At 34.6% G+C, this 26,377-nt stretch overlaps 1 protein-coding gene across 2 annotated transcripts in view; it reads right to left on the bottom strand.

Moving 5' to 3' along the window:
• LOC145277658 (monocarboxylate transporter 12-like) overlaps window positions 1–26,377 on the bottom strand; it is a 186,837-nt gene that overhangs the window by 131,969 nt on the left and 28,491 nt on the right. Inside the window, exon 1 of one of the 2 annotated variants that reach the window (XM_080129292.1) lies at window positions 17,875–17,992. The exons of the other annotated variant lie outside the window; for it this stretch is intronic. The gene's annotated coding sequence lies outside the window, so the exon portion shown is untranslated. Of the gene's footprint in view, window positions 1–17,874; window positions 17,993–26,377 lie in introns of those variants that run through there. 2 annotated transcript variants of the gene reach the window in all.

Raw genomic sequence — 26,377 nt, 5'->3', positions numbered from 1 at the left:
TTAGATTGAAGATATATAATAAATTCTAAAACCATAACATTTTTCAGCACTCTTTTCATCTCCCTCCCCTCACAAATTAACGTCGCAAACTGACCATAAAAACTACCCCAATAAACAACTTCCCTCCTCTCTCACAAACATTTCTTAAAGTACACATTTCTCCAGTGCAATAGAATGGCGGCTGTGAGGTCATACAAGCAAAAAACCATGCACACACACACACACACACACACACACACACAGACTGTTTGGCACCATTATTATTTATATGAATAGGAACTTTGGTTTTACGAGTAAAGAACTGAAAAACAAAGGAACAATTTTGTATGATGCAATTACGTAACCAGTCAAGTAACTCGTCACGGATTGTTGTCGGCAATCGTCTAGTCCTCCCGCACTTAGAGGTAAGGCGGACCATATCAGCAGCACATCTTTATTAGGGCAAGAAAATACAGAGAGGGAATATAAGATCTTCCACATTTGAAGTAGACACCGTTCAGGCTGTAGTAGACTTGCTAGTTTTCACCTGTTATATCAATAATAAAAGCATTTTTAATAGTTGCTTCATCTATAATATAAAGCGCAAAACCCTTTTAAATGTACCTATGTTTATATGTGTGTCTAAAACTTTCGACAGAGGCGACGGATTTTCACGAGATCGGTATCGTTTTGAAGCTCAACCTTTCGGACGACAAATAACGAAACATTGGCTAAAAACATTAATTCCTTCACCCTCAACTGGGCACATTTTTCAACAGGGAGGGGTAGAAAAAATCGTTTGACAATTTAGCCTGCGCAAAAAATTGTATGACAATTTAGCCAAACACGCATGCGCAAAAAAACTTTCTTTCTTGAATTAGTTTAAATATAAAAAAAGACCTACCTTCGCTCACGCGATCATAAACCAGTCGTTATAGTGACAGCGTCGTTATCTTAAGATTGCACGTTCGCGCTTAGATATCAGATATATATATTTTTTTCGATTTTTAAAGTTTTAATATTGAAACAGGGCTATTTATGCCATTTTTTACGTTCAATTAAAAAAAAAAAATTCATCACGTTCGCTGTTTTTTTTTTGTAGTTGTTTCCCGATTTTTTACAGCAGTTTTTACATTTAAACAAAGTTATTTATGCCATTTCTTTTTCATTCGCTTATTCTTTTGAGTTAATTCCGACGAACGTAAAAAAAAACAATTGCCTCTAAGATCTACCCTCTTTTCGCTTCATTTGGATTCGCTTTCTTCTTCACTCATAAAGGTTAGTTAGTTTTCACAGGAACGTGTTAACTCAAAGTAATTTCATCCAATGAATGTAATTTCAACCCTCTCTCCAAAAGTTACAAGTCTATATCAAAATCGTAAGCCGGCGTGAATCTAGAAACTCCTTTTAAATGAATAAATAAACAGCCTAAACCAGACTTCACCGGCCGATCTGCACGGAAGAACCCAACACATTGCGCAATAACACCCTCGTGCCTTTCGCTGGGAAGAGTAAAGCGAAAAGATCTATGACTCACATACCAACCGCATTTATCTTGCATACATATTCTTACACAGTAACGACAGTCAGGCGAACAGAAACCAACTGCTACTAACAGCTACACACGCACTAACAAGAACAAGTTAAACCAACGCACCTACAATGCCATGCTGCCAAATACTCACATATGCATATTGTTTGCAAACGCATATTTACACTGAACATATTGATATACACACCTCTAAACCTTGTAACTACTAACTCAACTTCATTATCCAAACACAAGTTTGCATGAATGAACATTTTCATGATTGAAAGTAACTTTTTATATTCGTACCTTTTATATAAGATTGTTTCATAATATTTCGCTTTCTCAATTTTCATTTATAACACTCTGTTCATGGTTTTAACTAGCACTTGGTAACTGGTGACCCTTACATTCTTTCAATGTTTCATTTACTTCCATTTTATATGTATGCATGCCACAAATATATGTTTTATTTTCTTCCTTCATTAAAACATAACTCTATATCCAATTTATATTAAATGTTGGTACGGTTCTAGACAATACACAAAGATACTATCGCCATCCAAACTGACCCTAGCAAGGCCAGGGACCACACCACATATCTTGGTGTTTGCTCTCATAAGTTCAGATGTTGGTTGGCCGGCAACGTTACCATATTGTTTCTGTCGCTCTGATTTATTTTACCGGAATCGTTCTTTTTTTTCTAATGCACATCTCTACATATATATGAAAGAAACTTTGTGAGTTCGTAACATATAGACTTCGAAACGGCTGGACCGATTTTTTTTTAAATTTCACACAAATGTACTTAATGTGTCTGGGGGTGTTCTGAGATAGATTTGTATCGGAATGCCCCCGATAGGCATTGAAAATCGATAATCGAAAAAAATCCGATGAAGGAAGGAACAGTCAAATTTTGAGCAAAGTTAACACGCTTATACAGCCTTACATTACAAATGCATTTGAGACACAAGCAAAAGAGCCCGGCGTACTAAATCAACAATAGGTTCTCTGATAAAACAGAATAATATAAAACTTTTTCTACTCTTTTTGAAAATTTAGAATTCTATTTAAAAAAAAAAACACCATTCACCGCCATTTTTGTCTCGATGTATTTGAATATTTTTTAAAAGGTTTTTAACTAATTATTTTTTTTGTCTAAATAAAATTCAAGATGATTTGCTATAAGAATATTCAAAAATATCATAACATAAGTACCTGAATTTCAAATAATTCTATCTTTTATTTCGCCATATAGATTTAATGACAGTTTAGAAGAAACTACGGTAGCCTTGATAGGACTCGGTTCATGTAGTCCTGTAAATTTCGATGTATTTTTGTTTGTTTTGGCGATTAAGTAAATAATAAACTTTATAAGGGTTTACTTTTTTTCCATAAGCGACACACATATATATATATATATATATATATATATATATGTTGCCTACATAATCCCTGAAGTTAAGCAATGATGAGGCTGGCCAGTACCAGATGGATGACCAGATGGATGAAACAACTCCTGCATCTAATATCAGGTTTGGTCGTCTTGACTTTCAAGATCAGTTGTTTCTGGATGAGAGAGTGTCGTAGATGCAACCCCCCACACTTTAAACAAAGTCAAGTGCAAGTCACAGCAAAAAGGAAACGGGGAAGATAACAACTGTTTTAAATACGAACAACTGTGTAGGCCTTATATGTGAGGTAATATCATGTAACAACAAATTGCCGAAAGAAGTTATCCTATTTTTAACAAAATGTGCAATTATTTATGGATTTTTTTTCTTTTAGTAAGCCTAATATTGCTAATATACCATTAAATATAAAAATTCTTTGAAGAATCGATGCAATTTTTTTTTTTTTTTTTGGCATCGATTCTTCAAAGAATTTTTATATTTAATGGTATATTAGCAATATTAGGCTTACTAAAAGAAAATTATTAATTTATTTTTCAAAGATTTAAAAGTAGTGTTTTTCTTAAAAATAATTGAAAAAAAAAATTTTTGTTGCTAATCTGAAAGATAATAGTTATTATTACCACATTTAACGATTTTCACACTTCAAAACATGAAAATTAAACACATTCAAAATTCGGATTCTCAACCTTAAAATCTGATAGTGCACAGTTGTTTTGTTTGTTTTATCTACAATCCTCACCCTTCCCACAATACAATATATTTTGTTCAGTTTCGGCTGATTATTTTAAACATATATAAAGAAAGGATGGGGGGGGGTTGTAGGCAATAAAAATGCATAAAAATATTGATTATGAAAAAAGTACACAGTTATAAATTTTTCACTTAATCGGTGAAAATTTCGTATTGATTAGATTATTACTTGATTTTTTTTGGTGATTTTTAAAGAGAAACTGCGTCAAAAAATATTTACTCCCTTCTTCCGTATTGGCCGGACTTTAAATCAAGCCATTATATAAAAAAAAATTTAAAATTAACAATCGATTCTGTCCAGAGCAGTGTAGACTACAATGTATTGTGGACTAAATCACTGCGGGGAGGCATGTGAAGCTTTCTCTTTGTGCACCGCGGTGGGTCCCCGACTAGAGCAGACAATCAATCTATTTGATTGACAAATGGGTGATTTCACTAATTTTGATGACAATAAAAGTATTGGAAGTGTGGAACGTACGTTGTTCCTCAATCAATGCCGGGCAACGTCGGGTTTCCTTACTAGTTTACTATAAATTGAAATAGGCTTTCGAGTGGTCTCCTCAGCAGACGACTAGAACCTGGATTATCGACCATGACACAGGTGTCTGATGGTTTATACACGCATTGGTGAATAAAAACATAATACACCAAAGACGAAAGGTTATCGTCTACATATAAAAATTTATTGAATTCAAATTTTGTAGACTCAGCGACTGAATTTGACTTTATGCAAAAAACAAAAACAAAACAAAAACAAACAAAAAACTTATTTCTGCCTTCGTACTTTAGATATAAAGTGCAGATATACTGTGTTATGGATACTTTAACTTTTGTTCTTCTTCCAACATTGCTTGAATATATTTTGTACCAACAACATAACTTGGATACAAAAGTCCAGATATACTTTTATATGAAAACTTCTTTTCTCTGCACTTTTTTTTCTCTCTCTTCTCTTGTGACTTAGCATTTGTTGTCCGAAAAATAAATTAACGTCTCGACGAAGTAAAACATGAGAAACGTCCGAAACGCTGAGTACAAGGAAAGACAAAAAAGAAAACTTAAACATGGGATGCCGCCGATCACGTTTCGCTGACATAATAGCTCGTTTTATTTCTATAAGGTCACACGTTGTAGAAATCTATGCAACCGGGGCGTATTATCGTATTAACATCATGTCCTCATTTACTATTACGAAAAGGAAATGCTAGATTAAATTCTGATCGGGTCCTAATCTATGAACGGTTTTCAGGTTAAAAATCACATCAAGTAATCGCACAAACCTTGAAGATATCTATAACAGTAAATTATTTAATTTCAAGCTCCCGCTAACTAGCAACACTAAAAAATGTCATGTTATTTCATTTTGCTTTCTAAAACATGTTTACCAGAAACAACAGTTCGAAATAAGTCATACACCATTCACTATGACTACGAAATTCCTACAGCTACATACCTAGAAAATGGGGCTATTAGGCCTGACGTAGTAATATGGGACAAGGAGAATATGGCAAATCTAGTTGAAGTAAGCGTCCCTAATAATGCTGACCTTAACAGAGCAGAGAGGGAGAAAATAAAATACTAAGGATTTATTTACGACATGAAAAGAAACTGGAATCTTAATAAGGTATCAATCATACCAGTCATTATAGGAACAACTGGGCTAATGAAAAAGAATCTCAAAAACTATCTGGAGAATATACCCGGTGAACCAAGTGCAAAAGAAATACAAACAATAGCACTTAAAAGGAACGGTTAGAATCTTAAAAAGATCTCTCGGTTGCAGTAACTAAACTAATGGGAGAATGTTCAGCATCCGGTAGAATGTCCCATCCCCAGCAAAAACAAAGTGATAAGAAAATTAAAACGAACACTCCGAATTGCGAAGTCATAAAAAGTGGCCTGGTAGCTTATAATCAAGGCTGACACAGGGATGAAAGTGCTGTGTGTGTGTGTGTGTGTGTGTGTGTGTGTGAAAATTCCTCTTGGCTTCGATGTCTCAAATAAAAATAAACAACAACAAAAAAAATCCCATCACTCTGCTGTCTAATTTCTTCCAACTGCAAAAACACAACTTTGCTCAGAAGACCCGCTCCTTCTATCACCAAATCCTAAATCGCATAAGTCTTCATAAAAGTCAGGCTTTTATACAACAATCAGCAGCATCTCATTTGCATAAAGCGATTAGTTGGATTAGCAGTAAACCAGAAAGGCAGCCATTTTCTTTTTATTTTATTTTTGTCTGCATAAAACCACACAAGAAACAGGTGTGTACTGATTTTTTAATGCCTTTTAATTACACGCCCCCTTGATCTTTAAGATCAATAATCGGTCTCATAGTCCACCATCCATACCGGACGTCTTCGTTCGCGGTGCGACCGTCGCACCGGTTCTTCTTGCAAAACTTCTTCAACCTCCTCCTCTGTCGGCAAAGAAACTCTTCGTACGTCCAAGATGTGAGTGCCATTCCGTCTACAACCACAGAATTCTTGGAGAGTACATCAGTTATAGTACCTCTTCCCCATCGTGTTGTACAACGAGGACTGGATGGCTTCACCCACACTTTTCCACCAAGTACAATTTCCGCTTTTGCCTATTCCACTTTTCCTGTTACAGCCAATAGATGTCTCGATTCATACATGAAAATGGATCAATGTGACACTGACATTTCATCTTTGCCAGACTTTAATGCCATGTAATACGAAAATACCGCCTCTTAATTATTTGGTTGTTTTTGTTTTACGGCATATCAACCTTTTTCAGGTTATTTAATGCCGAATCCAGTGATTTTGAAGAAAGATTTTTTTAATAGAATATATATATATATATATATATATATATATATATATATATATATATATATATATATATTCAAGTCAGTTTCTATTTAACCCATAGTTAAGACCCTAACAGGTACTACCAATCCGGGTCAGAGTGGATTTGGGAGGAATGGCAATTAAAGTGTAGCTCCACACTCCCCAAAGCTCGCAAGCTGGGGCCTTATCATCGGATATAGTTTAAGGTCATATCAAGAGCTCTCTTAATAAGCGTTAATTACATATGATTACAATATGGCGTACATATATTCTTCGTATTTAAAATGGTCAATATGGCAGTTACTTTCGCAGAACTGTTTGTCTTCCCGACTGACGACATATAACAGGATCGTCTTTAAAGAAATTCCTATTGACCCGTCCTCTAAAATGATGTGTGTCTAATCCAAATTCCACCATAATTGATTCTGTTGTCTCGCCAACTACCCAACACTTAACTCTTATCCTAGAGTACCCTCTAGGCCTTGATAAGTGGTGACCTTCCACTGCGATCACTACTAGTTAAATAATGTAAACTAGTGGGACCTGTGTTCTATCATAAAGTTGCGATTTCAAAAATAAAAAATGTCTATATAATATGGGTTCATCAGCTTGAATCAAAACCGAATCCCAAACTTATATATATATATATATATATATATATATATATATATATATATATATATATATATATAAACTTCAACTATAACCGAAACCAAAACTTATGAGGAATTCTTGGTAAAAATATTTATAAAAAAAATGGAACTACATAACAATTAAACGATGTGAGCATAACACAGAAAATAACAGACACGCTATCGTATTAATATATAGATAACTCTGAATCACAATTTCTTTTCGATCTAAAGGAAAGAAAACTTCAATAAATCTACTTTTAGAAATTGCTGATGAAGTTTGATTTGTGTGTTTTTCAGTTCTTCTAAGAGAAAACGAAAACGAAGCTTCATTGTATTAGAAGATGATTCTTTATATAAAGTCGATCCCCCAGTATTTAGGCATGATAGGATAATAACCGAAATCTTTTACATGCTAATCTGTTTCGCAATCCAGTTAACCTAAGCGTGTTTCCAGAAATCGTCCATTCATTTCTTCTTTCAATATTTATAACATTTTCTTAGGGATACTGGACTCTCCAAAATACACTTTACAACGAGAAGGTGTCATCCATTTTTACTCGCTACAATTTATCTACTTTCACCGTCATCATATTCACTTTGTGCTCATTTTTCACAGAATAAAAACTAGACAAAGGTCGGTTATTCCAGCATACTTAACAAACGCTTCATATTCGCAGTTTTGAAAAACAACGAATGTTCGTGAAAACTTTAGACGTCTGCGTCGATAAGTTTTTCGATTATCTTATTTTAATTACAGTTATTTTTCTTCCTCACAATCTACATGTTAAATAACGCGATTTCACTATTTATTCAGAATTGAATACTAAATTTAGATTCTATTTGGTTTATTACATGAAAAAATATTCGCAAAGAAGGAATTTCCAAAACAATTTAAACATTTTTATTATAGTGTGGGAATCATCGCTTCGTAGATATTTAGTGCAAAATGAGAATCTAATACTTGGCCAGTTGGCAGTAAACTCATATTTTTATGCTTTTTAATAAAACACAGTGGATACTTATCTAACAAATCCTGTTTTGTTACAGTGAAACGATCTCTTTTTTGTTTATTTTTAATCAATACTCTAATAGTTATATTTTTCAATTATATTTTTCTCGGCAAATTCAGGACACGGGTCTTGTTAGCATATATATATATATATATATATATATATATATATATATATATATATATATATATATATGGTGTCCCAATAAAATGTATACAATCTTTAAATGTCTATAAAAATCAACATTTATTATTATAAGGAAAAGTTTAATACATCAAAATACTGTGAACAAATGTAGAAACAAATTATTGGCCATTGTGGTCCATGAACAGCTGACAACGCTCACTGATTGAATCCCAAACGTTCTTTATCAGTTCAGTTGGGATGCTGGCGCATCCTCTTTCAATGGCTGCTATCAACTCTATCATGGTAGCTGTTTTTTTTTTTGTTTTTTTTTTGGTGTGAACCTTGTGTTTAAAATGCCTCCTCACCGCATCCAAAAAATCCATGGGGGTAAAATCCGCTGATCGTGGATAGTACTCGATACTGATACTTACTCTTCGTCCTACCCATCTGTTTGGCAGGTGACCATAAAGATAGGTTGTTGCGCCATGATGATAGTGGCAATGTGGTCCATCCTACTGGAAGTACCATTCTTTATTCTTAAACATCTCTTGGAAACGTTGGGTGGCATATTCATGTAGCAAGTTGAGATAATTTAAAGAGTGTTAACATTTTATTGGGACAACTTGTATGTATGTATTTTTTTTTCTTGTATATTTTTTAAAAACGATAAAACGGTTAAATAACGTTTTCATCTTGGAGATTTTTTCTTAGAAGATCGCCCATATTTTATTTGGACGTAGATAATTTTTTTTATTTATGTTTCAATTTTAAAACCGTAACATGCATATTTCAAGGTGCCACCTCTCCTTAGCGTAGCTTGACCGTCTCTCTCTAGGAATCGAACACCAAACCATATGTATTCCGGTGCGTTAACCGTTACGCTACGAAGTCAAAGATAATTTTACTGTTTAATTTTTATTGTTTATAAAATCATGTGAATTTCTTGTTGATTTTTAAATAGGGCGAAGATTTTTCTTATATATTGACGTACTCTGGCTTCGATTTCAAACCATCATTTCTTAAAAGCAAAAATCTTATAGCTTCCACTTATAAACAAGGGTGAAGCATATAAATTTCACAACAGTCGCCTTGAATACTGCAGATATAAGATAAGCAGAATAGTGCGGATTTAGTCCGCCTATATTGCCTGGGATGACATTAAGTTCCGTTTGGAACACACCTGCTATACTAATCATTTTCATTTTGGGCAACATGGACACCCCCACAACAATTCCAAAAATAAAAGAACGGAGTAAAACATGTAAATGTAATCGTTCCCCCCCCCTAAAAAGTACGTGATACCCTCTCCACCAGATATTTCCGCAGAAGGAATACAAAAAGAAGAAACTTTACTCCGGATATTGAGCACGGGAAAGACCCCCCCCCCCATAAAATTAAAAATAAATCCTTGCAACTTTTATTTCAATAAAAATAGCAGCGAATGCCCGTTCGATCGAAAAAAATAGCTGAATAGGCAGAACTCTAAAGAAAATGAAGATCTACCAAAAATTAATTCCAAAAACAATTAAATGAAATTTCTCGTCATTTTATGTTTCTAATGTACCCCCTCCCCCAATTGAATTTGTCATATTTTGGGGTTCGTTTTGTTTATAAAATTGTTAGGTGAAAGTATAGAATGGTCTCATTAAATTAATTAAATTTATCGTTATTTTATGTTTCAAATGTGATTCCCGCCCCCACCACAAACAAAAAAAAACAAATTGTATTGGTCATGTTTTGTCCTCGCCCAACCATCGATCGCCAAACTTGAAAAAATACTAGAGATGACATGTCTCGTTGAACGCTTTGTGGCAAAAACGTGAGTGCTCATTTTACGTTAAATTTATATAGAAAAGTGATCCCCCAATCTAAAATGTTAATTTTTTTTTTTTCAAAATTTCTTTCAGCCTATTTATAAAGACTGCTTAAACGTATCAGCCCCCCTCCAAAGTAGGTCTTAATTTTTTTTAGGGGGTTAAACGACGCTGGGTCACGTTGTAAAAATTTACCCTTTTTTTTTAAATTAGAAATTGAAGTTTGTAATCGATGAGATTAACGTGTAAAAAGAAAGAAAAGTGTAAATTGTGGAATTTAGAGGGGGACAGTAGATCTTTTTTTTTTTTTTAAGGTGTTAAACGACGCTGGATCACATAAAAAATTACCGATTTCTGTATAGCCATTTAAATAATAATAAACAAATGAAATGTTCGGAAGTTTCTAGGGGCAAGCAACTCTAAAAACTTTTAAAATCGATGTTGGAATAATAATTCCAAATAAATTAAATTAAATATGTTATCAATATAATTATAGTTTAAAATTTATTAATTAACAATTTTAAATAGAACACTTAAAGCAAATCGCATCTTGCGCTTCTGCTGGTCGTGGGTCATGCGTTGATCCTCTGCCCTGTCGGCTCCCAGGCAGAACGTTCCGCAGCGCGACTCTTCCAAGACTGGGGGCTGATGTCAGTCTTTGAGGGAGGTTCTCAGGCAGTCTTTATATCGTTTCTTTTGGCCTCCTTCAGTCCGCTTTGCCTGGCTGAGTTCCCCATAGAAGAGTTGTTTGGGGATTCGGCCGTGAGGCATGTGATAGACTTGGCCTACCCACCGGAGCTGGGTTTTGCGGATTATGGTGGTGATGGTATGGAGCCCCGCGCGCTTCCTGACTTCTGTGTCAGGAATTCTGTCTTGCCAGCGGATGTTGAGAAGATTACGGAGGCATCTGAGGTGGAAGCCATTCAGCTGTTTTTCATGTCTTTTATATGGCGTCCAAGTTTCACAGCCGTAGAGTAGGGTTGTCAGGACGACTGCTCGGTAACCTTTCAGTTTGGTTGCGAGTGTAATGCCTAATATATATATATATATATACACGCACACACCTTTTGAATTGAAAAAAAAATCCCATGTCAGTAAGACGTAATAACTTTTTTTTTACCTACTAATAAGGTCTTCTGACGTAAACTGAATCAAATCTGAATAAATAAGGACGTTTACTATTGAAAGGGTTTAGGTTTTTCCATCTTTTTATATGGTAAAATTTCATGGTACAGTGGTTGTGTTAAGTCTTACTAAGTGGAAACGAAAGGCGAATGAAACAAGAAATGGGGGGGTGTAATAGTGGGAGAAGTGTGTATTAAACACAAACCTGTCATAATCTGAATACCATGAGTCCAATCTCTATACAGAGTAGTACATTTTAATTGTCACTTCAATCACGCACCAAAATACTTTTCACTAACGAACACTCAAGAAGTTGGTGATATAAATAGTTGTTTTAACAAATTTAAAATGCTTATCGGTAAAAGGGAAAATATTTCTGTTTAGTTGATAAAGAACAAAGTGAGTTGCGTATTTGTTGGATGACTCGACTTAAAACGAAGCCCGATTTCGTTTTAAATCAATTGCATTTACAACGCACGTCGCAAACCGGTTTTTATCTTCATGATGCCTACTATTCATGAGGTGATGTCCTATTGCACATGTTTAAACCATTCGTATCTAGGCTAAACATTTTATTTCCTATTGTTTGTTTTCTCAATGTTTTTCTTTGGACTTTTAATAGCGTCAGTCGCTTTTTAAAGGAATTTTATGCCGTTATCAAGTATCCGTTGAAATTTAGTCCATGTTATATATATATATATATATATACACACGTGTGTGTGGTTATGTATTCTATACGTGTCTAAGTTAATAGTTACGATGTCATCAATGTTCGTAAATAGATTATAGTCGCATGCAGCTTGTACAAGAATGTAGATATTTGTTGCGACAGCAGTAATATAAATCTAAAGATAAACGAATGTGAGATATTCAGAATTTATTACATAAGCGACTATTAACAATTATAATTTTGTTGTCGGGGTTTTAAAAATCAGTATTTTAAAGCAGTCGGTGGTGTTTTATAAAGTCGTAAAGTTAGCATAATTCGCAAGTCTACGTTACGAAAAAAAAAATCATTTGATAAAAAAAAAAAAGAAATATAACTTGTTCGAGAAGAGTTAATCTGATTATCCTAGTAAAGGTGGAGTGATAAATTTGTCGCCCCCCCAAAAAAAAACCCCACCACAGCTTTATTTTAAAACTTTTATTGAAAGCAATCAATTCAGATAACTTATGTAGTAGAGCTGACATCTATTCAATGTAGCTGCCTTCAGCCTGAATCACCACCTCGATACGGGTCCGGAACTGTGAGCATACATTTTCCACAAGCGCCAGCGTGAGCTCGGCGAATACTCGACGGATGGCGGCAATCAGGCTGGCTTTGGTGTTGTGCAACATCATGTTAGTGATGTTCTCGATGTATGACCAAACGAAGTAGTCCATCTGGTTCAGATTGAGGGAGGAGTGGAGCAGTGAGAGGAGGGTATTAAGCCGTAGCACTCCTTCTGAAGCTAAGCCTGGGTCTATTTGGGCCATTTGATTGCACCAGGGAATCACCACTCTTCAGCACATCCAGGTACACTTTGGTGTTGACTTTCACGTCGACTTCGAAGATGTGAGGTGGTATGGTGTGGCCTTAGCTTAAAACCACACCAAAGACGATAACCGTAGCCGAAAACTTTGTTTTTATCACCCTGAAAACAATGGTCCTGTTTTCATAACTTGGATCGGTAGAGAGCATGAGTTGTACAGCGGCACATCTCCGATCTCCCTCTTTGAACATTGTGTCACTTTCACACATGATAGAAGGCTCTTACCGCTCTTGGGAGTTCTACACAACTGGTCAACTAGTACATGGTTTGCAAAAAAAAAAAAAAAAAAAAAAAAAAAACGGTTTTCATCAAACGGAAATGGAATAATGTCGTCTTTTCTATAGCGACAATTCTATCGTTACTCCCTGTATTTGCGATGAACAAACGGACATATAATAATAAAAAAATATTGCTTTGCCGATTAAAACGCATTAAGTTTCTTTTTAAAATGTATAAGAGAAAATTATGTGTGAACCTATGCTGTCACGGTATTCGCATTTTGGAAAGATCAAATTTCTTTAAGATGAGCAAAAGTTTATATAGTATTCGTAAATATAATGTAATCTGTTAATATTTTATTCTGGTAAGCGAGAACAAAACACGCATTGTGAATACGTAAAATAAATTATTTGGATTATGAAATCAAAGCACACTTGACAAAAATTCTAGGTAGAGCGTTCTTGGTTTCGTTTGAAAATTTAGGATCTTTAACGTACAATTGCGTGATTGAAAAAAACAAACAAACAAAAAACTCCGTCTTCCTGGTGTACGTAAGTGGCAATGATGTATGACTGCGTATACACATGACTATACAAAAAATATTGATTTTCTTTTTTATAGTTGTTTATAAGAAGTCACGCTCATTGCCTCGCATTATTAAAAAAAAATTATTTGATGTGATTTGGTTAAAATAAACAATTACATTTTTTCTGTTAGAATATTTAATGAATAGGGCTATGACAACAGCATATTCTTTTGATTGTTTTAACTCTCGAGTATATATCTGACACGGATACAATTGATCAGCCGAGAGCCACATAAGATATCAATGGATACATAACTCAGAATCAAAACAAGGAAAAGAATATGCTGTTGTTATAGTTCTATTAATGAAACATAAAATTCACATGACGTAAATAAAATAGCATTTTGTTTGTATATTTGCGTTATGTTCCAAGTATTTAGCATTTACCTGGTTAAAAAAAAAAACAATTTTCTCCTGTTAGAGTATTTTATGAGGCATAAAAATATACATAACGTAAATAAGATAGTTAACATATGGAAACACGTTTATATATTATACAAAGGAAAGACGAATTTGGAGTCTGCGAAGAGAAGGTCGACTAAAAAACTATTAAATATAAACTTACAAATCTTTTTTAATCTAATTCCGTATGACTCCAGGTAGGTTATGGTAATTGTAATACTGCAATATTGATTCTTCAGGCCACCAGGAATCAAATTAGTGAATGGGTAATAAAAATTACTTCATTACATTTTCGCATGTAATTCTTCCGAAAAAAAAAAGGCGCTTCTACACTATTAGGACGAAATTTCGGAAATCGTAATATTGAATTTCACATGAAAACAATGGTATCTACGTATTCCTCGTATTTTTAAGATGATTATATCCCCAAATTACGAAAATTAAAGAAAAAAAATAGAATTTGATGAAAATGATCGTAAAACAAGGTAAGTTCAAAAGGAGGTGATTTCCGCTTCGATTTAAACAAGATGGTCGCAATTTTTCACCTACCAACACAAAGTTGCATTTTTTAAAAAATAATTCAGTAGTAGTTAGGTCATTTCGACTCCATAATTTGGACGCTACCATCGTAATTTATTAGAATTGACAAAAAAAATCAGTTGAAACGATTGTTTTTAGCTGAAAACTCCATTTGTCGACTGAAAAATTTCGTCCCAATAGTGTAGAAGCGCAAAAAAAAAAAAAAAAATGCTGAAACTAGATCAACTACATAATATAACATTTTAAAAGAATCGGAATCGGTAATTGAAAACAAAATCGGTAATTGGAATTGGGACAAATATTGGAAGCGTCCCATCACTAGTATGTATGTATATAAGTATATTTCGGCATATAAGACGACCCTTAAAGTTAAAAAAAAAAAATCATCTTTAAAAATTGGGGGTCTTCTTATGCAACCGATATAAATGTCAGACCTTGAATTCTACGTGCATGCTTTGGTGATTTAACAGTCGTCTTATACAACCGATATACGATAAATTTATGAAAATTTGCTACAATTTCGTATCTCGTCTTATCTGACGGTCGTCTTATACGCCGAAATATACGGCATATATATATATATGTGTGTGTGTGTGTGTGCTGTTTAACTCTATTATGTAAGATTGCGTTTTAGTTGAAGAAGACTAACTTGATTATCACCAGTAAAAAAAGGGTGAAAATAGTATTACATCAATAATTAACTTTTAATAGATTAAAAAAAATTTAATGTTATTAAAGAGTTCGCGACCGTGTCATGTAGCACTACCTTACGATGAAAAAGTTTTATTCATAATTTTAAAAATTTTGAACTAAAAAAAAAAAAAATGAAATTAATAAATACATTAATAAAATATTCTGAGCAAATTTTATTCGATAAAATGTCAAATATATATTGAAATCAGGAACAATAATCTCCATTAACGTCAACATATTGCATATCAATTACAAAGTAAATAAAACGGAATCATTTTGGCGCCAGATTTTTTTAGCTATTGTCGAACAGATGTATGGAAATGCTTTATAATATATAATAGTTTATTTTTTGGTACTTTACCTTTAAAAAAGGAAAGTACCGTAGAATCCCGGGATACAGTGCCCCCCAGGATACGTTTTTTCAGGTTACGATGTGGAATACGATGTTTTCCGGCCTCTAGTTACGGTATTTGCCCCCTCCTTATGGTGCTATTTATAATTTTATTTGATTAGATACATGTGTACTGTATTTTTTTTTTTTTTTTACTAATTTTTAATGCCGTATCCCGAGGTTCTACAATAAGTATGCTTGTATTTTTTTATGTAAAATCAAGACTATCAAAATTAGTATTGAATGAATATTAGTACGAACAATGACAGGATTCGTCAATAATTTAAATTTTCATATATAATTTCAGATTATTTATAGATAAGTCAAAAGCATGTGTTTTTTTTTCATTTAGAATGAAGGATTTCTTTCGAATTCATTTAAGACAACGTATCTGCCTCGTAGCCCAAAATTGATATAAGATTGATACAAGATTAATATAATAATTGATTGATTTTGCGCTACGAAACAGATACTGTCAAAAATTATATAAGTCAACTGAATTAAAGGAATAAATTATAAGATGTTCAACATCATGAATTTTGGAATATAAATTTTTGTCATTTATTCTCTTTCATATATATATATGTGTGTGTGTGTGTGTGTACGTCATTGAGCATTGCAAAATCGCGATAATGACTTTCTTTAAGACATTATTCGGTATTAAGTGTTTATATAAATATTAAGATGTTAATTAAACGTAGACTATTAGAAGTGTCATCTATCAATAAAGTAAAATAATAATTCGAGCTTTTAACTCTGCTCCGTTTGAAACACTTGTCTAACACGATTAGGTTGTAATACACCCAAGATGTACTGTCATTCATCATGCACGCATATGTACATATACAATGAGAACAAAATACACGGTATATCATTAAATGAAATGCTATGAGGACAGAATGTATAAAATTTAGAAAGGAGAAAGCACTAGTACCTCCTCGACAAACCTGAAAAGCAGCAAAATCCCACCCCTACACTGTATAGATCACTAGATGCCGTAAGGCCTTCTACTCGTATAGCTTCTTTTTTTTTTTTTACTCAGACTGCTGCACTTTTGGAATTCCTGCTTCTCTGACTTTACTGACATGCAGAAGTTCAAGTGTAATGTAAACAGACATCTTACTGCCCAACTTCATAAATAGTATTCCCGCAAATCTGGTCCCAAATAGTAACCCCTCACAACTAAATAGCCGTGTGCCTTGTTTGGAGTGAAACAACAATAAAAAAAAAAAAAAAAGAAAGAAAAATTTAACAAGTTATTCAACCTGCTTATTTGGGTTTCTAGCATGAAATCACTCACACCCACACATATCATTTAATACACATATGTTATGAGGTAATTGTTGTTAATATATATATATATATATATATATATAAAACAAATGATTAATAAAACATGTTAAAAGACATCTTGAAAAAGAGTTAAAACATATTTAATTTTAAAATTAAATATGTTTTTAACTCTTTTTCAAGATGTCTTTTAACATGTTTTATTAATCATTTGTTCATATTATAAGCTCTATTTCCTTTTCGGTTTTATTGAGCTTTTACATCTGGCTGAGTTTATTTTACTTGTAAATATTAACTCTTTAATATTTATAATATATTTTAAGTTTACCATTTTGATTACCTTGGTAAACTTATTGTAATTTTTATTCTTATATATATATATATATATATATATATATATATATATATATATATATATATATATATAATTAGTATATTTATGCATGTGTGTATGAGAGAGAGAGAGAGAGAGAGAGAGAGAAAGACAAAAGGAAATCAAAAACGATGTTTGCTTTTTCTATATTTTTGCGGTTATTCTAGGAAATTTAAAATCTTCATCTTTTTCTGAAGACGTTCATTGACCCGAATGAAACCTGTAAAGTTCTCGTTTTTGATGATTTATTCCTGTGTTTAATTTTTGTTTTTTCCTTTTACAATTTCTCGCCCATCCCGTCTTCACAGCAGTTGATACTTCCACGACAATAAAGACAATTTAATTGCTTATTATTTTTATAAACACATTTCTATATTGTGGCGAACTCGATATATTAGAATTTTCCAACACAAACGTATTCATATTTCTATCGCACCACAGCTTTTGACACTTTAGAAGTTATGAAGTGATTGATCTCGTTTGATAGTTGGTACGTGGGCCATACAAAGGCCATGGGATTACCCTCACTTGTTATTTGTAAGAGCATGAAACAAGTGGTGTAGTATGGGGTATTATTATGTCGTCTGTACGCATTTATATTTATTTTATATAAATGTGATGTAGATAATACAAAAAAAAAAAGTCCCACTTACCTAAATTACGTCCTGCTACTGCGATCCCATGCTCTAACAATAACAAATGATGGTTGTTGACTTGCGAGCCGAGAGACATAACTTATTTTCAATAAACATCCGCCATTGGGGATTATCAGTGCATGAATCCACAATAGAGTAAAATTAGGTAAACGTTTTCTATCTTTTTTTTACCGCCAAAATTGCACATCATTTTAAAACTATCATACTTTTTACAAAAAGAGTACTCTTCCATATCCATTCGTTCTTTAAATATGTACAGCCACTGACAGACATCCTCTTTAAAATACTTACATAATTGGGCTCTCTGGTCTCTAGTCTTCACTTTAAATTTACCATAGGTTTGAAAAAGAAAATACTCAGTTTCAGGTGGTAATCCTAGGCATTACCTCCTCCATCAGGAAGGGATATTCGTTTACTGCTTATCGTCTGTAGTGCCCTTACAGAGGAAACTCGACGGACCCGATCACGACTATTTTTATAACCTTCCAAAGGGCCTCCTTTTGGAGCGAAGGGAGCTTTTTTTTTCTTTTTACAGAGAATCATCACTTATCAAGGCCCGAAGGCCATTCGAGGATAAGGGTTAGTGCGTGTATGGTGATGGAAATCGGGTAGAAGTTTGAGCAGTTTGAGCAAGAATTTGTTTACATTAGACTTGAAAACTGTTATAGTCAGCCGGAAAGTAGCTTAGCGGAACAGAATTCCACAGGCAGGCAGTTGTAGGAAAAAAGCTTTGGTCATTGAACTTGCGTTTAAATTTAGGCACAGATAGAGAGTGGGGAAAATTGTTGATAGTGGTTATAGCTAGGCGAGTGCACTTTGTGAAAGTTTGGCAGTATGAAACTGTAGATAAAAGCTCCGGCGAGTTGGATTACCCATATGAAACAACCGATCTTTCTCTTCGATTCCCGCCAAGTATTTTAAGCATGTAAAGTTTTTTAAAGCAACTCTTGAAATACTCGCATATTCAGCTACGAAGAAATCCTATTGTTTCTTCGCCCCTGGCTAAGAAAAAAATTCAAAATGTTCTTTGTCAATTTTATGATATTATCCACCCAACCATTATCTCCTCCTTAAAGAAAAAGATTGATTCATTGTCGGTCGTCTGAGGCGTCCTTACTGGGGAATCCCAACGGGTTCAATCAAAGCTATTTCTATAACCTTAGTTAGTGGCTCCTTAGGGGGGAAGAATGAATTACATTAAACGACTAATCTTGTGTCCCACCCATGCTTCTTTGTAGGAGGAAGAATAAATACACATAATCGTATTGAAAACTGACAGCCACCACCACCACACATGCACACTTCTTACGTATAAAGTCAATCATAACAGAAGATTTAGTAGCTCATTAGACTAAGTCTGAAAACCTCATTTTAACCCTTTATTAAATCCTAGTTGAGAAATTGCGTTATTTTACACCAGGGAAAATAACGGTTTCCACTTAGCATAAAGTATTACTCTTCTACAGAGTAGACCGGTAAAATTATCGCCCTTAAAAAGACGATATGATTCCATTTCCGTTTGACGAAAACCGGTTTTCTGTTTTCTTTTTTTGTTGCAGACAATCTATCTACTAGTTAGCCAGCTGTGTACAAATCCCAAGAGCGATAGGAGCCTTCTATCATGTGTGAAAGTTACACAATGTTCAACGAGCGAAATCAGAGATGCGCCGCTTTATAACTTATGCATTCTACTGATCCAAGTTATGACGAAGGAACATTGATAGCACTGTCAAATGCAAATTTGGACGGTCCAACGCTTGACGGCACAGTTCAACGCATTGGACGACCCACGGTTATGGTTTTTGGTGTGGTTTCGAGTGAGGGCTATATCATGCCGTCTCACATCTTCGAAGTAAACACCAAAGTGTACCTAGATGTGTTGAAGAGTGTGGTGATCCCCTGGTGCAGTTCAGGTGGTTGCTGGCAGACACTGGGTGTGGCAGCAGGACTCGGCGCTGACTCACACATCCAAAGAGACCCAGGCTTGGCTTCAGAAGAAGTGCTACGACTTTGCATCCTTCTCTCACTGGTCCTTCCTACTCTACTTAAACCCGTTGGACTACTCCGTTTGGTCATACGTTAAGAACATCACCAACATGACCCCCACAACACTATAGCCAGCCTAATTTCCGCCATTCGCCGAGCTCTCATCAGCGCTTGTGGAAAAGACATACTCGTATCGAGGCGGTGATTAAGGCTGAAGGCGACCATACAACTTTATACTCCCTTTTCACTCAACATATATGCATATTTATTTTACTAGCAGTACCTGTGAACCGGCGTTGCCCGGTAGAGGCGTGCAACCCCCTCGAAAAACATTAAAGTACGGTTGTTGTTGTTGCCCAACCCCCAACCTTACCGCTTTCGGAATAGACACTCCAAACTCCTCATGGTAAGAACAGTAATCGGAATGGACACCCCCTTGTCAAAGACAGGTGGAGAGAGGTGGTACAGTTAGGATATTGAGCAACCTCCAGCCGTAAAAAATTAAAAATAGCAGCGAGGAAAAAAAGAAAAATAAATTGACGCAGTAGGCAGCTCGGGTGGAGAGAGGTGAAAAAAAAACACACACACAGTTTTAAATATGGAAATTTCAGAATAAAAAAAAGGAAAATGTAGCTTATTACCTGGATAAGGATATTTTTGTAGAATTGATGAAATTCGCCACCATGTCGGTAGAATTCAGTTTCAACGATATTATGTACAGACAGACGGATGGTGTGGCCATGGGTTCCCCATTGGGACCAGCGTTAGCTAATATCTTTGTGGGTTTTCATGAAGAGGGTCTGTTGTCTGGTTTATGCAAACCAGACATTTATTTCCGTTACGTTGACGACACTTTCTACTTATTTGACAACGAGACGAATGCGGATGCTTTTTTTTTGTGTCCCTTAATAACGTTCATCCAGCCCTTAAGTTTACGGTAGATAAGGAAACGAATTCTACTCTTCCGTTTTTGGATGTTTTTGTGTCTAAGACATCCTCGTGTTTTCTTACTTCTGTTTATCGTAAAGCAACTTTTACGAGTCTCTATATGCGTTGGGACCCTTTTTGCCCTGTAAACCAAAAATATAATTTAATCAAAACTTTAGCACATAGGGCCTTGATGATTTGTTCTGAAGTTAATCTGGATGATGAACTCAAATTTATCACTAAGATACTTTGTAATAATGGTTACCCCTTGGATATTGTTGAAACTACTATCAATAAGAAAGTTTCCAATTTTCATAAACCCAAAGAAATTATAGCTAATAGATGTCCTGTGTACCTACGTCTACCTTGGCTAGGTAACATCAGTGACCGATTTGCTAAGCAAATTTCTTTGTCTGTGCAACGGTGTTATTTTGCATCGAATTCGCGTGTTGTTTTTTCAACCAGGGCTATGTTGCCGTCTATTCGCAAAGATGTTCTCCCCCCCCACTATAATAATTCTATTAAGTATTTATTTAAATGTAGTTGCAGTGCGCACTATGTTAGGCGAACACCGCAAAGATTAGATTTTCGTTTGAAACAGCATGTGCCTTCAAAGATTCGTTATGCAAATTTTTCACCCTCAGATGTTCTGAGTAATACGTATGGTTCTGCGATTTAAGTTCATCTTATAAATAATCATGCGTGTGCCACGAATTTCAGTGCTGACATATTTACGATCCTTAGTAAGTCGCACTCTCCCTATGATTTGAAAATTTTTAGACTCTTTTTATTTAGTCTTTGAGACCTTCTCTTTGCAAGCATAAAGAAAATCTTCTAGGACTTAATTTAGTCTCTATGTAATTTTCCCCCCGTTTATTTCTGTTTTTTTCCCCTACCTCCATCATATTCATGACTTTTTTTGTTTGTTTTAAATCGTATTTTCCTCGATTCAGCTTTGATAAGTGAGGAAGGACACCTGATTAGCTAACCTTTATTTTAATTTTTTAATTCATTATGCTTTTTGGTCTGTATTTAGCCATTAATATATATATATATATATACTCCTACATCTTCTATCATTGAGCCCTGTATAATTGCGATAGTGCAAGGCTTTCCATTAAGACATTATTCGGTATTTATAATGTTTATATAAATATTAATATTTTAATTAAACGTGGACTAACTATTAGAAACATCATCTGTAAAAATAAATCGAGTTTTTAACTCCCTTCCGCTTGAAGCGCTTGTCTGTCTAATACAATTAGGTGGTAATACATTGAAGATGAAGATGTATCTTTATTGATTATAACACACGTGTACATATGTAATGAGGAAAAAATACACGATATATCTTTGAATGAAAGATTATGAAGACAGAATGTAAAAAGATACAGAAGGGAGAAACAAGTTAACACAAGAACAAATAAAAATAATTAACGAGTTTTAATTCTATGTCACTACGACACACACACATAAAAAAGAAAGAAAAAACTTGAATCTTAAGGAGATATCAATCATATCAGTTATTATAGGTGCCACAGGGCTTATGAAGAAGAACCTAAAGTCCTACCTAACTAATATTCCTGGTGAACCAAGTGCAAAAGAGATCCAGACAATTGCACTTAAGGGAACAACGAGGATACTAAAAAGAGCTCTCGGTTGGTTTCAATAAAAGGCAGGGCAATGTTGGCAGCTGGTTTAACTACCCCATACCCAGCGTTACAATCCTCAAAGGAAGAAAATTGAAAAAAACAAATTATTTCGTGCATATAATGTTATGAGATAATTGTCGGTAATGGATTTCCATACTACAATATACATACGTATATAAAAAAAAAATAAATAAACGATAACAGACTATATTCTGAATTTCAAGATGCTGATCATCTTACAATTTATTCCTTTAAGTATGTTGACACACACTACTCTTGATAGCACTTGTTTCGTAGCGCAAAATCATTCATTTAATTATGATATCAATCCATGAATCTATCTGCCCTTAACTCCTCAGAATAGAGTAGTACATGTCAACGTACTTAAAGGAATAAATTGTAAGATGGTCAAAATCTTTAAATTTGGAATATAGACTTGCGTCAGTTATTTGTTATATGCTCTGTAATTATATTGAGCTTCATAAATTAAAGGATTGGTGAAATATGATTAAAAAACAAACACATTTCCACAAAAATATACATACATATATAAGTATATGTGTATGAGAGAGAGAAAATGAAAAATAAATTAAACACGTGAGCAAATAATCAAAAACGGGGTTTTTTTCTTATATTTTTGCTGCTATTCTAATAAATTTGAAATCTTCATCTTTTTCTGAAGCCGTTGGTTGATCCGAATGAAACCTGTAAAGCTCTTGTTTTGATGGTGTATTTTTGTGTTTAATTTGTTTTTCCTTTTACAATTTCTTGCCCATCCCGTTTTCACTGTAGTTGATATTTCCATGACAATAAAGACAATTTATTTGTTTATGATTTCTATAAACACATTTCTCTATATATTTTTTAACCCTGCGTTAGTCACCTGGGTGTTCCAAACATAGTCTCGTGGGGGGGGGGGGTGTTTATACACACCGATACAAAAAAAGTTTATAGCGTTATTATTTTGTAAAATACAGGGTGTTCACAAAGTCTGATTACATTATGTAGCCAGACTTTGTGGGCACCGTGTAGATTATGTAGCCAGACTTTGTGGGCACCGTGTAGATTATGTAGCCAGACTTTGTGGGTACCGTGTAGATTATGTAGCCAGACTTTGTGGGTACCGTGTAGATTATGTAGCCAGACTTTGTGGGCACCGTGTAGATTATGTAGCCAGACTTTGTGGGCACCGTGTAGATTATGTAGCCAGACTTTGTGGGCACCGTGTAGATTATGTAGCCAGACTTTGTGGGCACCGTGTAGATTATGTAGCCAGACTTTGTGGGCACCGTGTAGATTATGTAGCCAGACTTTATGGGCACCCTATATATATATATTACTATGATAATTTTTTTAAATACCTATGGACATTAATGTTTCATCCTTTCAGGAATCTATCAATGCAGGGAGTTATGATTAAAGCTGGTTGGGAGATTCGAACCTGGCCACAAAACCATCTGACTCTATTAGCAAAGAACAAGTCTGGCTACATAATCTACACGGTGCCCACAAAGTCTGGCTACATAATGTAGTCAGACTTTGTGGACACCCTGTATAGTTATCCTGCTGGTTTAGGATATATCTACATTCCCTGTTAAACAGTTTGAATCCTTTGTATCTTGTTGATATTAATATAAAATAATACAATAAAAGAAATGACAAAACTAAGGAAAACTTAAGATATAACATTAGCTAAATGCATATTTACAAGACTGAAAGAGTAAATAAGTAGTAAATAAAATAATAAGTTCATGAAAACTTATGATAAAGAAAATACCAAAACATATTAATTTCATATCTAATACTAGTCTGGGTGCCCGGCGTTGCTCGGGTGTGTTGAGTAAAAAAAAAAAAAAAAAAAAAGTTGTAGTAGGAAGGCAGGCTCAAACCCGTGACGCGAAGGCGGAAAAGAAAGTGAAGGTGTGTATAAGGGTGTTGGTTGAGCAAAAAAAAAAAAAAAGTGGTGGCAGGCTCGTACCGTGAAAGAAGAAAAAGAAAGTAAAAAAAAAGTGATGCGTTAGCTGCTGCGCCCATCGTCAAACCAGAAGTGACGTAGGTTCAAATTAAGGCTAGACAATCGAAAAGTAGCGATGACTTTCGTAAATATCGGCGAAAAAAGCGACCCCTCTCGATAGAAAAGTACCCGGTTGAGGGTGAATGAATTGATGTTTTAGCCATTTTTTTTATATTTGTCGTCCGAAGGTTCGAGCCTCAAAATGATACCGATCTCGTGAAAATCCGTCGCCTCTGTCGAATGTTTTTGCGAGACATACAAACATACATACATACATTTAAACAGACAGTTGAATTTTATATTATAGATTACAGAATAGCCTAATGATACATAATATGCGCTTATAACTACAAATTTTCATTCTCACTGCGAAAATGCAAAAATATAGAAACCATAAAATCATGTATATGTTAGTCAACTGGGATGACTGGACACCCCTGAAGGACAAAGCGATGTTTACTTCCAAGAAAAACTGAGATATAACTGCGCCTGACCACGTGTGCCATACCCTCAAAGATTACTGGGAGGGAGGAAAAGCAAGTTGCCAACTAGGAATTATGAGCACTTAAGCAAAGTTGGGGTGACAAAACACGCCATGGAACTAACGCAGGATTAAATTATTTCTTTGTCGAAATGGTCGAATTTTCAGTAAAATCTCCGTTTAACATAACGTGAGTCTAATCTGATTATTTTATCGTAACAATGGATGCATTTATCTTTTTCCCCCAAAAGCGTTTAGTGCGAAAGTAAGCCCAAGACACGGCATAAAAGCATGGACGAGCTCTCTTGATGATCTCCTCCCCGTCCTCTTCAAATAACATGACTTGAACCTGTTTCACGCCATTTCTTACATCACCAGGAGAAAAGTCGGCCCGGTTCGTGCAATAGACTGAGAAATTACTGCTGTAGATGCTGCTGATATAATGGTCGACCGTTTTATCGGATATAATCTACGTGATTAGATGACTATAGCTATCCTTATCTGATTGGATTATTACGTGTGTATAATTATCATATCCAGTGCTTGTAGACGCAAAGTGGCCCTGAAAATTAATCGTATCACAAAATATGGTTGCTTCTTCTCTCTTGGAGAAAGAAATTGGTTTATACCGCCTCTCTTACCTCAGTTTACCAGACCGCCGAGTCTACCATTTGCCTTAACTTAGTCCAACAGACCATAACATATAATTACTTTCATTCTACTTAGGAAAGAATACGTTTCTATCTTTTAACTACCCTATATCTATAAATAAGATTACTTTTTATGTTATTGAGTTCTTCGAAACGTTTCTTGGTTATTTTGACAGATGCCTCTGTAAACGCTTCATTTAACACCAGCAATGCTTTGGCAACGTTTGCAGCGCAACAACCTACGCCTTGCACCAAAAGCCAGTTAATCGTCCATCAAGGTGAAAACTAGATAACCTTCTGTAAAAATGGTAAAAATGTTGGAAAAACTTGAAAAAGGATCCGTGGTGTAACGGATAAAGTATTTGGTAAAATTCAATTTTAAATGACAATCATTACGTGGTTGAAAATTCAATCTTCAGGGCAGGCGATATTCAGAATACAATTGCGAATGACTTATGACTTCTATGTTGTCATGGCTGACGAAACAAAAACATGCTACATTCGTGAATTATATAAAAACAAACTCCGTTTGAAATTCCTTGCAGATTCCCGAGTTTGACAGAAAGATTCCTGGGTTCGACAAGATAAATCTTAAGATCGGAGGATACATTCCGTGCGAATAACACTCAGGATGAGAACTGCAGTCTGAATAATTCAGATATTACGAAACCTGTTAAACACTGTGTTTAGTTTTTATTTTTACTAAGGAGTCACCGCTTATGAAGGCACAAAGATCATTCGAGGATAGAAATTACTTGAGCATCAGCTGAACGGTAAAACACAGTAATGA

Source organism: Euprymna scolopes, chromosome 6 (genome assembly GCF_053919585.1).
Source record: "Euprymna scolopes isolate OS-2025 chromosome 6, ASM5391958v1, whole genome shotgun sequence".
Lineage (NCBI taxonomy): Eukaryota > Metazoa > Mollusca > Cephalopoda > Sepiida > Sepiolidae > Euprymna > Euprymna scolopes.
The sequence above is the reverse complement of the archived record's forward strand: the minus strand, read 5'-3'. Positions and strand labels throughout refer to the sequence as shown.